General features: G+C 39.9%; 1 long non-coding RNA gene across 1 annotated transcript in view; it reads right to left on the minus strand.

Annotated features, from left to right (window-relative positions):
• LOC134487636 (uncharacterized) overlaps positions 1 to 14013 on the minus strand; it is a 129918-nt gene extending 115905 nt beyond the window's left edge. The window contains exon 1 of the long non-coding RNA XR_010066874.1: positions 13847 to 14013. This is a non-coding gene — a long non-coding RNA (uncharacterized LOC134487636). The remainder of the gene's footprint in view (positions 1 to 13846) is intronic.
• Between the last annotated feature and the right edge of the window lie 1236 nt (positions 14014 to 15249).

Here is a 15249-nt window from a genome sequence, read left to right on the forward strand (position 1 = left end):
TTCTATAGAGAAGTCACTGCAACACTGCCTGATAAATAAGATGAAAATTGTTTTATAGAACATTTTAAAAAAAATTAAAAACTTGTGATCATGGAAATAGATTCAAGGGGAATCAAACATTTACTGTATGAGCAGTAAGAAATACAATTTCTAATATTGTATATGATGCCAACGTTACTAAAAAAACTGATTATATTTAGAAGTATATCCCGTTTGGCATTAGCTGGAAATCCTCCTTTGCATGCATATTTGGACGTTCTGAATATTATACTATGTCTGTTCAAACATTTACACAGAAACCTTGGACAGCCAGGCCATTTTTATATCTGGAGAATAATTTTAGCAATCTTTTTTTGAACTGAAAAAGGTTTATTTCATAATATTTTGAGTAACCAAGCAATCAGGTATAACTTTTTAAACTAGAGCTATAATCCCTTTCCTGCACATTTTCTGTCCTTAAAGAAGAGATTACTTGTCATTTAAACAGAGACTCTTGTACAGAAAATACTTAGAAATTAATGATAAATTAATTCAGTTTGAATGTCACCAGCATACCCAGTTTTTTAATAGTGTCAGACATTAAGTTTGACAGAGTTGAATCTATTCACAAAAGTTTGTGCTCTGTGATGTCTCCAAATGCTATGGGTTGTTTTTTTTTAATTGCCTTGCAAAACATGGTGCAGGGCTGTGTCCAAACTGCCCTTTTGTAAACACAGCTGACAGCAGTAATTCCAGTGGTGTTAGGCAGTTGGGTGAAACTTGCTTTCCCACAGTGCCTCTAACATCAAAGAACTTCAGGCTGTTGTGGGAACTTTCAGCTATCAGGTGTTGCTCTCAGTGCCACAGAACTCAATAATACAGGCAGTGCCCAATGTGTCTCAAGCAATTGCTCAAGAGTACCTTGCATTGGCATAGGCCCTAAATGTATGCATTACATCTGCATCTTCGACTGCTTTTCCTTGACTGTTTAGTGGGTGATTTCAAACGTCAAGATTTATAACCTTTCTCAAAATAAATACCTGTAAATGTGAGGTAATGACTATTTTCAGGGCCATGCTCAGAGGAAACTACAATTGTTGAAGTTGCCATATATACCTTCACCCCCTAATTATTAGCTTCTTTGCACTGGAATGCTGCACCTCATTCTTCACCTTACATCCCATGAATTCTGAGGAAGATAATGCTGACAATATAGCATACCACACTCAGCTCAACAGTGCTCTGACATTCTACTAAAAAAACTTGATTGTGCTATGGAAAAGAACAGGCATAAAGAGCTTGTACAGCAGGCTTCCAAACATTGTGGGCAGAAGTATAAGCACTTCCAGCAGATCTTTAAGGGCCAATCCAACCTATAATACATGGCTTGCTTAGATAGTGTTATTGGTAATTATTGTAAAATAATTTTAAATGATACTTTTGTTGTATATGTTAAGTGGTGATTGTTACAGTTATTCTCTTATCTTACTCACTGAATCTGGTCTTTGTAATTGCAGAGTTTCAGTCTCAACCCAAGTCCGTCTGTTTGGGAATGGTGAAGACAAGAACAGTGAACCTAAGGCTGTTAGTCATTAATTCCTCTGCTTACCTTTCCTAGCATGCACGAAATGCATGAAATAAACAGAAGGCATAGCACAGCATTACTGTGAGAGGTAGTATTGATGGGAATATAGATGGAGGGTAAAAGGTTAGAGACAATATTACTTAAATTTTTCAAATGGGTACAACTTAAGAGGGAAATACTTTGTACATCCAGGTTATTTCTTTCCTATGTCTGAAGCTATGAAACAGTCTCTCCTTTGTTTTAGTATTATTGATTCTGGGAAGAAGCAAAATAACCATGAACTAATCTAACCAATTGGTATATTTATGAAATATGCATGCATCTGCATTGTATGATAATTATGGCTAACGGGATATATTTTTCTGCTTTGCATAAGTGGCAATTTTGTCTAAAGCTTCCATTCAAATCACTGGAGGGCTTAGGAGAATGCTGTGAAATGCCAAGATTAATCAGAATGAAAATGTTAAAAGGAAGTTTATGTACAGGATTAAGAGTTATCAATTAGTCCTTTATTGAAGTGATTTTTAAATCTACTGCCAGTGGCTTTATTTGAGAAAATGCATCACAAAATTCTAGCCCAAATTTAATTCTATTAATGTCTTTTCATGCTTTTAATGATCATGTATTTCAGGTTAAAACATATTTAAAACAAGAGGAGCGTTATCTTGGATAAGAGATTAATGATTAAAACAGCATCTGAATCAGTCAGTTATATTAAACATTATTAAGAGCTAAAGAAAAAGATGGTATTTGGCTTGTAAAAACCAATGGAATTTTATTAGAATAGCGGTCATGAAGAATGAATGCCACAAATGGAGTCTCCGTCTATCCATTCTGTCGTGTCCGACTCTTGGTCACTTCGTGGATCAATGGAGTATGGAGTAGCCCTGCCATAACAGCTGTATTTCTGAGAGACCACAGAAAATTTAACCTTCTTATACTGTTCCTATTGAGCATAGAAGTGCATGTAATCCTACCACTGTAGCCCTGTTCCCATTTTCATTATGAGAAAGGCCGAACATGGGAGTGTTCTGAATAATTCCCCATGAATCTCAGCCAAATTAGATCAGATGCTGCAGACATTTAACGTGAACAGATGCAAAAGCCAAATTGGATTGGCTTGCACATGAACTAAAATCCTTATAATGCAGGATTGTGGCTCAAATGGAAGCTAATAGTGAGTAAGTTTCTGTGCTGCAAGTATTTACACTCAACACATGGGTGGCTCTAGCAGCTGGTATTATTAAAATGATTTTGGCAGTAGGTTTATTATGAACTGAATATTCATGAATGTTCAGATAGGGCTTATATCATCAGGTAATTTCTTCTAGGTGGAGAGTAAACCAGTTTATAGCACCTTTTATATGGCTATGGCTGCTTTATTCTACTTGGCATTTATTGGCCTTTTTGAATCTATTTACACATTAGTAAGCTTTATATCCTGCTTTTTCTTGAAGAGTTCCTGTCAGTGTACCTGCTTCAGTTTTCCTTACAGCAGCAACCCTGTGGAGTGGGTTGAGCTGAGACCAGTGATGAGCCCAAAGTCACGGAGCTTCCATGATATAAAGCAGACTTGAACATGGATCTCCCCAGGCCTATTCCAATAGACATAACTTCACAGTAAAAAAAATACCTCAAATGAAAATGAAGAAGCAAATAAGGTAGTTTGAGATAGGGCAGGAAATTTTCAAATGGTAGAATGAATTATGTAGGAGAGAAATTTCAGAGAGAAAAGGTTACATTTTGCCTTTTCAAGAAAGCCTCCCAAGCCATCTAACATCACAGTGATCCAAATATACGCCCCCAACCACAGATTCTGAAGAAGCTGAAGTAGAGCAGTTCTATGAGGATCTGCAGCACCTACTGGACAACACGCCTAAAAGAGACGTTATTTTCATCACGGGAGACTGGAATGCTAAGGTGGGCAGTCAAATGACAGCTGGAATTACAGGTAAGCATGGCCTGGGAGAACAAAACGAAGCAGGACATAGGCTGATAGAATTTTGCCAAGACAATTCACTCTGCATAACAAACACTCTCTTCCAACAACCTAACAGATGGCTTTATACGTGGAATTCACCAGATGGACAACACCGAAATCAGATTGACTACATCCTTTGCAGCCAAAGGTAGTGGACATCTGTACAGTCGGTAAAAACAAGACCTGGAGCTGACTGTAGTTCAGATCACGAACTTCTTCTTGCAGAATTTAGGATCAGACTAAAGAGATCAGGGAAGACCCACAGATCAGCTAGATATGAGCTCACTAATATTCCTAAGGAATATGCAGTGGAGGTGAAGAATCGATTTAAGGGACTGGACTTAGTAGATAGGGTCCCGGAAGAACTATGGACAGAAGTTCACAACGTTGTTCAGGAGGCAGCAACAAAATACATCCCAAAGAAAGAGAAAACCAAGAAGGCAAAATGGCTGTCTGCTGAGACATTAGAAGTAGCCCAAGAAAGAAGGAAAGCAAAAGGCAACAGTGATAGGGGGAGATATGCCCAATTAAATGCAAAATTCCAGAGGTTAGCCAGAAGAGATAAGGAATTATTTTTAAACAAGCAATGCGCGGAAGTGGAAGAAGACAATAGAATAGGAAGGACAAGAGACCTCTTCCAGAAAATTAGAAATATTGGAGGTAAATTCCAGGCCAAAATGAGTATGATCAAAAACAAAGATGGCAAGGACCTAACAGAAGAAGAGATCAAGAAAAGGTGGCAAGAATATACAGAAGACCTGTATAGGAAGGATAACAATATTGGGGATAGCTTTGACGGTGTGATCAGTGAGCTAGAGCCAGACATCCTGAAGAGTGAGGTTGAATGGGCCTTAAGGAGCATTGCTAATAACAAGGCAGCAGGAGACAATGGCATCCCAGCTGAACTGTTCAAAATCTTGCAAGATGATGCTGTCAAGGTAATGCATGCTATATGCCAGCAAATTTGGAAAATGCAAGAATGGCCATCAGACTGGAAAAAATCACCTTATATCCCCATACCAAAAAAGGGAAACACTAAAGAATGTTCAAACTATTGAACAGTGGCACTCATTTCACATGCCAGTAAGGTAATGCTCAAGATCCTGCAAGGTAGACTTCAGCAATTCATGGAGCGAGAATTGCCAGATGTACAAGCTGGGTTTAGAAAAGGCAGAGGAACTAGGGACCAAATTGCCAATATCCGATGGATAATGGAAAAAGCCAGGGAGTTTCAGAAAAACATATATTTCTGTCTTATTGACTATTCTAAAGCCTTTGACTGTGTGGACCATAACAAATTGTGGCAAGTTCTTAGTGGTAGGGGGATACCAAGTCATCTTGTCTGCCTCCTGAAGAATCTGTATAACAACCAAGTAGCAACAGTGAGAACAGACCACGGAACAACGGACTGGTTTAAGATTGGGAAAAGTGTACGGCAGGGCTGTATACTCTCACCCTACCTATTCAACTTGTATGCAGAACACATCATGCAACATGCTGGGCTTGAGGAATCCAAGGCTGGAGTTAAAATTGCTGGAGGGAACATTAACAATCTCAGATATGCAGATGATACCACTTTGATGGCTGAAAGTGAAGAGGAACTGAGGAGCCTTATGATGAAGGTGAACGAAAGTGCAAAAGCTGGCTTGCAGCTAAACCTCAAAAAAACCAAGATTATGGCAACCAGCTTGATCGATAACTGGCAAATAGAGGGAGAAAATGTAGAAGCAGTGAAAGACTTTGTATTTCTAGGTGCGAAGATTACTGCAGATGCTGACTGCAGTCAGGAAATCAGAAGATGCTTAATCCTTGGGAGAAAAGCAACGACAAATCTTGATAAAATAGTTAAGAGCAGAGACATCACACTGACAACAAAGGTCTGCATAGTTAAAGCAATGATGTTCCCCATAGTAACATGGCTGTGAGAGCTGGACCATAAGGAAGGCTGAGAGAAGAAAGAAAGATGCTTTTGAACTGTGGTGTTGGAGGAAAATTCTGAGAGTGCCTTGTACTGCAAGAAGATCAAACCAGTCCATCCTCCAGGAAATAAAGCCAGACTGCTCACTTGAGGGAATGATATTAAAGGCAAAACTGAAATACTTTGGCCACATAATGAGAAGACAGGACACCCTGGAGAAGATGCTGATGCTAGGGAGAGTGGAGGGCAAAAGGAAGAGGGGCCGACCAAGGGCAAGATGGATGGATGATATTCTAGAGGTGATGGACTCGTCCCTGGGGGAGTTGGGTGTGTTGACGACCGACAGGAAGCTCTGGCGTGGGCTCGTCTGTGAAGTCACGAAGAGTCAGAAGCGACTAAACGAATAAAGAACAACAACAACATGAAATGGTTGAGACATAAAAACAAAATAAAACACATGTATTACTTCAAATTCCCACACATCTAACAAGAAATAAGTTAGAAAACATCAAACAATGAAAACCAATTCCTCAGGCTATGTTTGTTGGTAACATAATACAGGGTCTCGATTCTCAGGAACTCAGAAAATGTGACTAAACCAGTAAGCAGGTTAATGTCATTTGCTCACGAGCAACTGAGTATCTTCTGCAGTCACACAACTGTCACTGTGTCATAAAGCTAATGAAGAACAGGCTTTATATCACCTCAGTGATGGCTGGGTGATGTCATGAAGATGCTATAAGTCATTAGTGAAGAACAGTCCTCTGTGTGCTCTGTGAATGTAGCCCATCTTTATTCTGGCAAGTGTCTGGGATAGTGTACATAAAAACCTTGATTGCTTGAATTTCAATCAAGTGTTGTCTGGAAGTGATGATAAAGTCCCTAAACTTGTCTAGATGCATAACCTCTAACAGTAAATAAATTTAATTTTGACCCACCTAGATATATTTAGCATATTAATCATGATTCCTAAATTTTTAAAATATAAGGAGCTAATGAATTAGTCCTCCTGCAATTAAACCTATAGTAATTTGTTTAGAAATTATTGAACATAGCGAAGTTATGATCCTAATAAAATCTATCACTGAAAGGGTTGAAATATCCCTTGATGCTTTTCTGAAGAATATATCTTTAAATCTTGCCTTGACAATTTAATTTGCATTATCCAAAAGATAATAGGTGTTTATTCTTAAACAAACAAGCCTGTGTTAATGCAAACACACTTTAAAATTAGAGAAGGCAATACTAAGATACCACACCATTTGAGATTTTCTCTGCTCCAACAATTCTATACCAGTAGAGGAGGGGAGAGGAGGGCAAGGTTAAAAATGGATCTTTTTCTACATATTTAATTTTATCTTTGTCTTCAAATGTCCTTGGGAGAGGTATCATTCTGTTTTGCTTGTAGAATGTGTTGCATCTAGAAAGATAAGATAAATCTCTAAAAATAGCAACTTCAAAATGAAAGCTCTTGAACAATCTTATCTGTGGCATTACAAATACAGTTTTCTACCCTCCTGAATAAGGTTTTAGGCAAGATTGGTCGTGAGTATACATGTTAGTTTCAGTTCAGTCAACATAATGTTTTGATGAATAGGGAAGAAGAAAAGTATTACTTGGTTGGCTTCCAAATTATACAAGGCATACCTCTGAAACTTAGTTTTAAGATGGAATATTGAAAAAAGTGTGTTTGGTTTGAAATAATGCACTCCAAATAACTCAAATAGGCAGAACCTTTGGAAGTGTGATACTGGTGTAATGCTACCATTAAGATCTGTTGAAAATTTTCCTGTTTGCCCAGAATCTTCAGCCTTAAACATGTATTTAAAGATTGGAACAAAAGAAATTTATTTGTAATTATTAACTCTCATATGCAAGTGGCAGTATCTCCCAGCTTTATCAGTAGGTAGGATAGCAGGCTTTTACTCTTGATTTTGTTTTATTTTTGCTTTACACGTGCCTCTAAAGAGGGAGGGAAAGACAAGAAAGATCCAGCTGCAGACCTGGTCTGTGAGGTATCTAACAGAAGAAAAGTCCAAATAGAAGAGAATATAAGTAGCTCAGGATTGAACTGTGGAGAACTTGGTGCTCTCTGGGCTTGGTTGTTTGCTTGCAGACATTTCATTACCCGACTAGCATCATCACTGCTAGACAATGTGAGGTTTGCTGCCTGTTTATATACAGTAGCTTGCCCTGCCAGTGTTGGTGGGGGTGTGGTTTTCTCCTTGGAAGTTCCTTGATTAGGGTGTTGTGTAAGGACTGTAACAGTATTGTGTAAGGACTGTAACAGCCACTATATAGAACAGGCAGGCAGAAGACTAGCAGAGTGCATCCATGAGCACCAACTAGCAGTAGAAGACACAATGAAAACCAACTAGGAAACTGAGCATTCTAGATCAAGTCAAATCCAAAAATGCTACAGAATTCCTGGAAGCTGAGCATTCAGACAAATCAGCCATCAATAGACACATAGAAATAAACTATATTTTCAAACCATTCAAAAGGGACAACAAAAAGCAAAGGTGGTAAGAAAAAGACCAGAACACATCCCCTCCAGCAGCCAACACCCAGATAAGCAGGGATTAACACCAGATAACCAGGCATAAAACAATACCCTAATCAAGGAACTACTAAGGAGAAAACCACATCCCCACCAACGCTGGCAGGGGAAGCTACTGTATATAAACAGAGAGCAAGCCCCACACTCACTAGGAGTGATGATGTTACCTAGTTGGGTAATGAAACATCTGCAAGCAAACAACCAAGCTCAGAGAGCACTAAGGACTCCAGAAGTCAAAGTGCAGCTCTTCCCTGTTGCATCCTAATTTTGACACTCCTCCAGAGTACTGTGTGGGTTTGTACCAGTTGCTGTTTTATGGAATTGTATAGGATTTTTTTTTTTTTTACATTGTTGGTCTCTTGGCATTGCAACTAGCAAGGAGAGGTGCAGTGGCTGTTGGTGAGTTGCTTGTAAGACCTGTGTTAGACAAATTTGTCAGATGGATTTAAAAGAAGAAAAATCAACTAATCATTAACTGAGCATGTCTTGCACAGACTTGCCCATTTCAAATCAATGAGGCTGGAGAAGTGGACAAGCCTCCCACTTGGGATCTTGTTGCCAGTTTTGAAGATGGGTAAGGGATAGTTCTTCTTGGCTTTTTAAAGAGCAAAGAACATTGGGTTGATACAAGGGAAAGTTGCCCCAAAGATTGTGGTATAAGGATCAAAGCTCCTGCTAAAAAAAAGTTGGCTACAGAATGTGTAACATTGGCCTAACAGTCTGCCAGAAGCAATGAGTATACACCTTACCTTACCTTCTCAGCCTGGTAAGCGTATGAACAAATGGTTGGAGGGTGTATCTACCACATAAGACACCAAGCTTGCCATTTGAACCTTGCCTCCCTCCCCATGATCAGGAGGCTGTATCATTACTGATAGGAAAACAGTGATCTTGGAAGAAAAGACTATATATATGAAGGAGGGAATATATATGTGTGCTAACTTAAGCAGCTACCAAAAATGGGCTACTTCCACTCCCCAGAATTGCTCATGTCTACTTTGAGGCTCAGAGTCAAAACAACAACAATAGTTTAAAAAACATTATTAATAATCATTAGTAGTGGAGACCCATAGACACCTATAAAGGCGGGAACGGGTACAAGTGACAAAACATGCACCATGGCACAAACTTCACCCTTTACATACTTCTGTGTGACTTTGTGACACAAGTATGAAAAGGCAGAGCTGCTGTTACGACAGCACAATGCCATTTCATTACTTTGACATCATTGTAGTTAGATACTTAACGAAAGTCCCTGTCCTACACATAATTAAATGTCACAAATCAATGTATTTCTTGGTTGCTGTTTCCTTTTGGTTAGATTTCACAGTCAAAGTTCAGGGCTTAAAGTTACAACCAGTTCTTTTAGTTTTAAGTAGCAGTAAAATAAAGGAATCTGCATCTTGGTGTCCTCACAGTTCTCTGTTAAGACCATGGTGCAAAAAACAACAAAAGAAAACCCTGGTCTATTATTATTTGTAGAGATGTAAGAAGACTCATTTTAAACAGAATGGTGATAGGTGAAGAGTCATCTCCATAATACTGTATTCCAAAAGTATTTTGTTCTGATCAAATTGGGTGAACTGAATAGGAACCTACAGTATAAGGGAATTAGGAAAATGGTCCTAACAGGTGCTTTGCCTGTACCATGATGCAAATGCATACATATTATATATTATATAATGACAACTGAGCACATATATTCACCAAGGAGAACATTTGAAGTATGCCTATATGCTTCTGCCAATTGAAGAGCACATGCACAGAATTTTACCCATGACAGCCACCAAAACAGAGCAGTAATTGATGGGATAAATAAATGAACAGTGACAGAGCTGAGAGAATACATTTTTTTTTAAAAAAAATTGGAGACTGTAAGAGATGCCAACTGTTGGCATATTGGTCCATATACTGATTTTTTTTTTTTAGCATTTCAATGTTTTTCAAACTCACCACACTTTGCCTAAAAGCTAGTAGGTCTTTAATAAAGACTGCATGGCTCTTACACTTTAATTATTGAATAGACTTAACATTATCTTCGGATTCCTTAGCATCCCTAACCTGGATTGACACCTTTTACTCTCAGTGGAGGAAGAAATTTAATACAAAATCTTAATGACTGAGGTTTCTTGCCTCAATGTGTAGCTTCTCTAAGGACAGCTGAAAGGTTCTAAAACAAGGATTAAGGCATACTGAGCTTCAAATGATTTGAGTTTTTGCCATTACTTAAATCATAAGTCACAAATAAGAATTTTTATTCCAGGTCTATATCCATATCTCCTGACCTCAAAGGATTGTGAAAGTTATTAGAAAGCAAATGTTGCCATATCTCAGTTAAAAACTCTCTGTCTTCATGTGGCACGGGGAAAATAGAAGCCATTAGTCATACCTGATGTTATATTACATTACATACATTACACATTTGGTATTGGAGAATACTTCTAAGAAGACCACAGACAGTCAAGAAAACAAATGGATCATTGAACAAATCAACCCAAAGTTCTCATTCAAGGCACATATGACCAGACTCAAATTATCCTACTTCAGACACTAATGCAAAAACCTAGCTTTCTAGAGAAGTCTATAATGCTGGGAAAGGTCGAAGGAAAGAGAAGAGGATGACCAGTAGCAAGGTGGGTGGACTTAGTTATTGCAGCAATGCTGCACCACTGGAAGATCTAAAGGACCAGGCTGGGGACAGATCATCCTGGAAAATATCTATCTATGCAGTAGGTAAAGAGTTGATACTGACTTGATGGTACATAACCAGTGAAGATAGATACTACTCATATGCCTTTGGTACAGAGACTCAGAAGAGAGGTACCTTAGACATTTTTTGAGGAAAGGATCTGCAATGATAGAGTAGGAAAAAATCAGTGTTCTCCAATCAAATCAGAAGGATTCAATTACAGACAACGTAGCAAAAAGTTTTTTTTTTTTAACAGCAATAAAGGTGAGGCAATTTTTTGTATTGGAATGTCAGAAGGAAGCAATGGAGTGAGCCTTTGTTCTGTTTATGTTCTTAACACTGCACAATTTTTTTTTTCTTTTACTTGTGTAAGCTGGTCTCTGACTAACTTATAACACTCATTACAATGAACAGAAATTAACCAATTAGAGTATGGGGAGTTAGTATGGAAGAAGGAAGAATTTTGGTGTAGTGGAACAGTTTCCATGACTGCATAGACCTAGAGATTTCCTAAACATTGTAAGATTATATATGCTTTTAGAAAGTATATTTACTTACATAATCAATGTTCCAATTTTATCAACTACTTTATTTGTACAACAAAAACACAGTGTTTTAAAATAAATAAGCTAGGATTAATAAGAGAGGGAAAGCATACTTCTGGAATTCTTTCTAACCCCTTTCCATCAGCTAGAAAACGCATCTGTATTTTCTTCTGTGTAACAAAGTAACATTTTGCATCACTCTGTGTGTGTTTCTGTTTCCTCCTTGTATTGTGTCTGTATGTCCTTGTGTATATGCTGGGAATATAAATAAGGCTGTACACATACCACTCTAACTTATACAACCAAGAGGGAGGAGGAAGTGGACTTGGAATGGAAAAAGTCGGCAACTACAACTACACAATTACCTTTCCATAGGGATGCTTCAGGGAATTACTTGAATAGATTTTTCCCCTGCAGCCCCCAGCCTGATCTCCCCATTTAAAATTCAAACTTTCTTCTGCCAGCTTCCCTCATCACATTACATTTGATCCCATTCTGTTCTGATTTTGGACAGTAATCCTGCTAACAGAGAGATGGACAGAGTCCTAAGCCCTTTACATAATTTCTTCCCCACATTCTGTTGAGTTGGAAAGAATAAATAAGAAACAGAATCTTCATCTTTCTCTTACGAAGGAGAAATGCATTTTATAATTAGATCAATCACAGCATGTACATACTTGGGAACACTCAAAATTAAATAGCTCTGTTCCTACTGCCTGTAGTCATTAGAATGAGACATAGTGTGGGCTTGTGTGACACACCAAACCTCAAAGTATTCCACCACAATTTTGCCTCACCCATGCGATTAGTTTATGGTTCAATAAGTCATTTTTAATATAATTCTGGTATACTAAATTAATTATCAGAGGTAAAACATGAATGCATAACAACAGGATTAGTTAAGTAGTAAAGTTTCAAATATCATTGGAAAAAGGAGGGAAAATGTCTGGAAAACTGATATAGACAGAACTCCTCAAACCTTGAAAATCTTTCTTACCCCGATGTAAAGAAACAAAACAACAACAAACAAAAACCCAACCATAATTCAAATGTTGATAGAAAACAATCCATTGCTGCAAATCAGATACAGGCTTTTGCTTCCAATACCTTTCTGTTAGCCAGTCCCCATATTTGACAAAGCTTGAAATCTTAATAGGTTCCAAATACTGGGATATAGCCAAGAAGAATGCATGTATCTTTAATGTACATATAGTGATTGATGCAGAGTAATATTAACAATCCTACTGAGGGTCCAATATGGCACCAAATCCGGAAAACTGGGGTGAGTGAACTCCGATTTAACTCAAACATGGGTGAGTATGCTATGTGAAAATACCTAATGTGTCTTTGCTTTATGCTCACTGCATTATTTATTTTAAAAAATTATATGTCCTCCCACCTTAAATAAATAACTCTGGGTGGCTAACAGCCAATACACAAGAAAACAATATGATAAACCCTCTAGAAACAAAACAAAACAAAAATACAATTAGAAATAATAATACAATAACTGATGCATTGCACAGCTATCTCACAAGACTAAATATATAGATGTAGATGTAGATAGATATAGATGTAGATGTAGATGTAGATGTAGATATAGATATAGAGATAGAGATAGAGATAGAGATAGAGATAGAGATAGAGATAGAGATAGAGATAGAGATAGATAGAGATAGAGATAGAGATAGATATAGATATAGATAGATGGATTTATTTATTTATTATTCACATTTCTATCACCGCCCATCTCCCCCTAAAAGGGGGACTCTGGGTGGTTTACAATAAAATTCACCTTAAAACCTCACATCATAAAATCACCAGGTCAACAGCTACAATACTAAAATAATAAAAATATAAATATAGAATCCAAGTGGGAGATTTCCATTCCGTCAGGAGAACTCTATATCATCAGCCACCCCCAGGAAGAGCTATTGCCCTTCCCATCCCAGGCAAGGCGGCAGAACCAGGTCTTCAAGCCCCTCCGGAAGGTCGGAAGCGAAGGGGCCTGTCTCACCTCGGGGGGTAGAATGTTCCACAGGGCAGGCACCACTGCAGAGAAGGCCTGCCTCCTGGACCCCAGCAGATGAAATTCTCTTACAGACAGGGTTTGCAACATGCCCTCTCTGCATGATCGGGTGGGGTGGGTCAATGTTATAGGGATGAGATGGTCCTTCAGGTAGCCTGGCCCCATGCCATGTAGGGCTTTAAAGGTGATAACCAACACCTTGAATTGGACCCAGAAGCAAACTGAAACCCAATGCAGCTCATGCAGTAGAGGTGTTACATGTGCTGAACTTGGAGCACTCATCACTGTTCTCACAGCCACATTTTAGACCAACTGAAGCTTCCGGATACTCTTCAAGGGTAGCCCCACGTAGAGCACATTGCAGTAGTCTATATGAGAGATGACCAGGGCATGAGTGACTGTTCGGAGGGCATCTCGATCCAGGAAAGGGCGTAACTGGTGCACAACCTGAAGTTGTACAAAGGCCCTCCTAGCCACGACTGCACTGGCTCTTTGAGCAGGAGTCGTGAGTCCAGGAGGACCCCCAAGTTACACATGGGTTCTGAATGGGGCAGTGCAACCCCATCCAGAACTAAAGATGACAACTTCCCGGATACAGAGGAGCCATCAATCCACAGCCACTCCGTCTTACCAGGGTTCAGCTGAAGCCTGTTGTTCCCTATCCAGGCCCCCATAGCCCCCAGGCACTGAGAAAGGGCACTGACCGCATCACTTACTTCACCCGGGATGGAGATATATATCTGAGTATCATCAGCATACTGATGGTACCTCATCCCGTGGTGATGGATGATCTCACCCAGCGGTTTCATGTAGATGTTAAATAGAGGGGAGAGAACCGAACCCTGCGGCACCCTGCAAAGCAGGGGTCGAGGGTCAGATCTTTCATCTCCTATAACCACCAACTGGGACCGGCCCTGGAGGAAGGAGGTGAACCAGCACAGAACCACACTGCCCACCCCCAACTCCCTGAGCTGTTCCAGAAGAATACCATGGTCGATGGTATCGAAAGCCGCTGAGAGATCAAGGAGAGCAAGGATGGATGCACTCCCTCCATCCCGCTCCCGCCAGACATCATCCATAAGCGCGACCAATGCAGTCTCTGTCCCATATCCTGGCCTGAAACCTGACTGAAAGGGGTCTAGATAATCCGTTTCATCCAGAATCCTCTGAAGTTGTAATGCCACCACTTTCTCAACCACCTTCCCCAAAAAGGGGAGGTGGGAAACTGGACGAAAATTGTCCAGGACAGTAGGGTCCAGCGATGGCTTTTTGAGGAGGGGGTGTACCAGTGCCTCTTTAAAGGCAACCGGAACCACTCCCTCCCTCAAAGATGCATTAACCATCGCCTGGACCCAACCACATGTCACCTCCCGGGCTGCTTTCACAAGCCAGGAAGGGCATGGGTCTAGATGACACGTGGTGGCGTTTACAATCCGGAGGATCCTGTCCACTTCCTCAGGCCCAACAGGATCAAACTGTTCCCAGATAACCGGGTAAGTACGTTCCCTCAGCATCTCCCCAGACTCTGCCCCACGCTTAGAGTCCAACTTGGACAGAATCTGAGCAATTTTACCCTGTAGATGCTCAGCAAATTCCTCCACACGGCCCTGTAGGTGGGAGACAGAGCCCCCCCTACCTAATAATGATCGCGTAATTTTAAACAGAGCCGTTGGGCAGTATTCTGCAGATGCAATAAGAGCGGAGAAATATTGAAGTTTCGCCGCTCTTACTGCCACAAGGTAGGCCTTAATAACTGCTCTAGCTTGTGTTTGGTCAGATTCAGTCTGTCTTCCTCCAGTGGCACTCTAGGCATCTCTTCACCCTCTTCAAAATCCGCAGTTCCTCCGTAAACCGCGGGGAGTGCCAGGTTTGAGTGGGCAAGAGAGGCCGCATAGGCGCGAACCTGTCCAAGGCCCCGGCCACTTCTCTATTCCAGGTTGTGGCCAGGACCTCCGCTGGACCG

The sequence above is a fragment of the Candoia aspera genome, chromosome 1 (genome assembly GCF_035149785.1).
Source record: "Candoia aspera isolate rCanAsp1 chromosome 1, rCanAsp1.hap2, whole genome shotgun sequence".
Taxonomy (NCBI): domain Eukaryota; kingdom Metazoa; phylum Chordata; class Lepidosauria; order Squamata; family Boidae; genus Candoia; species Candoia aspera.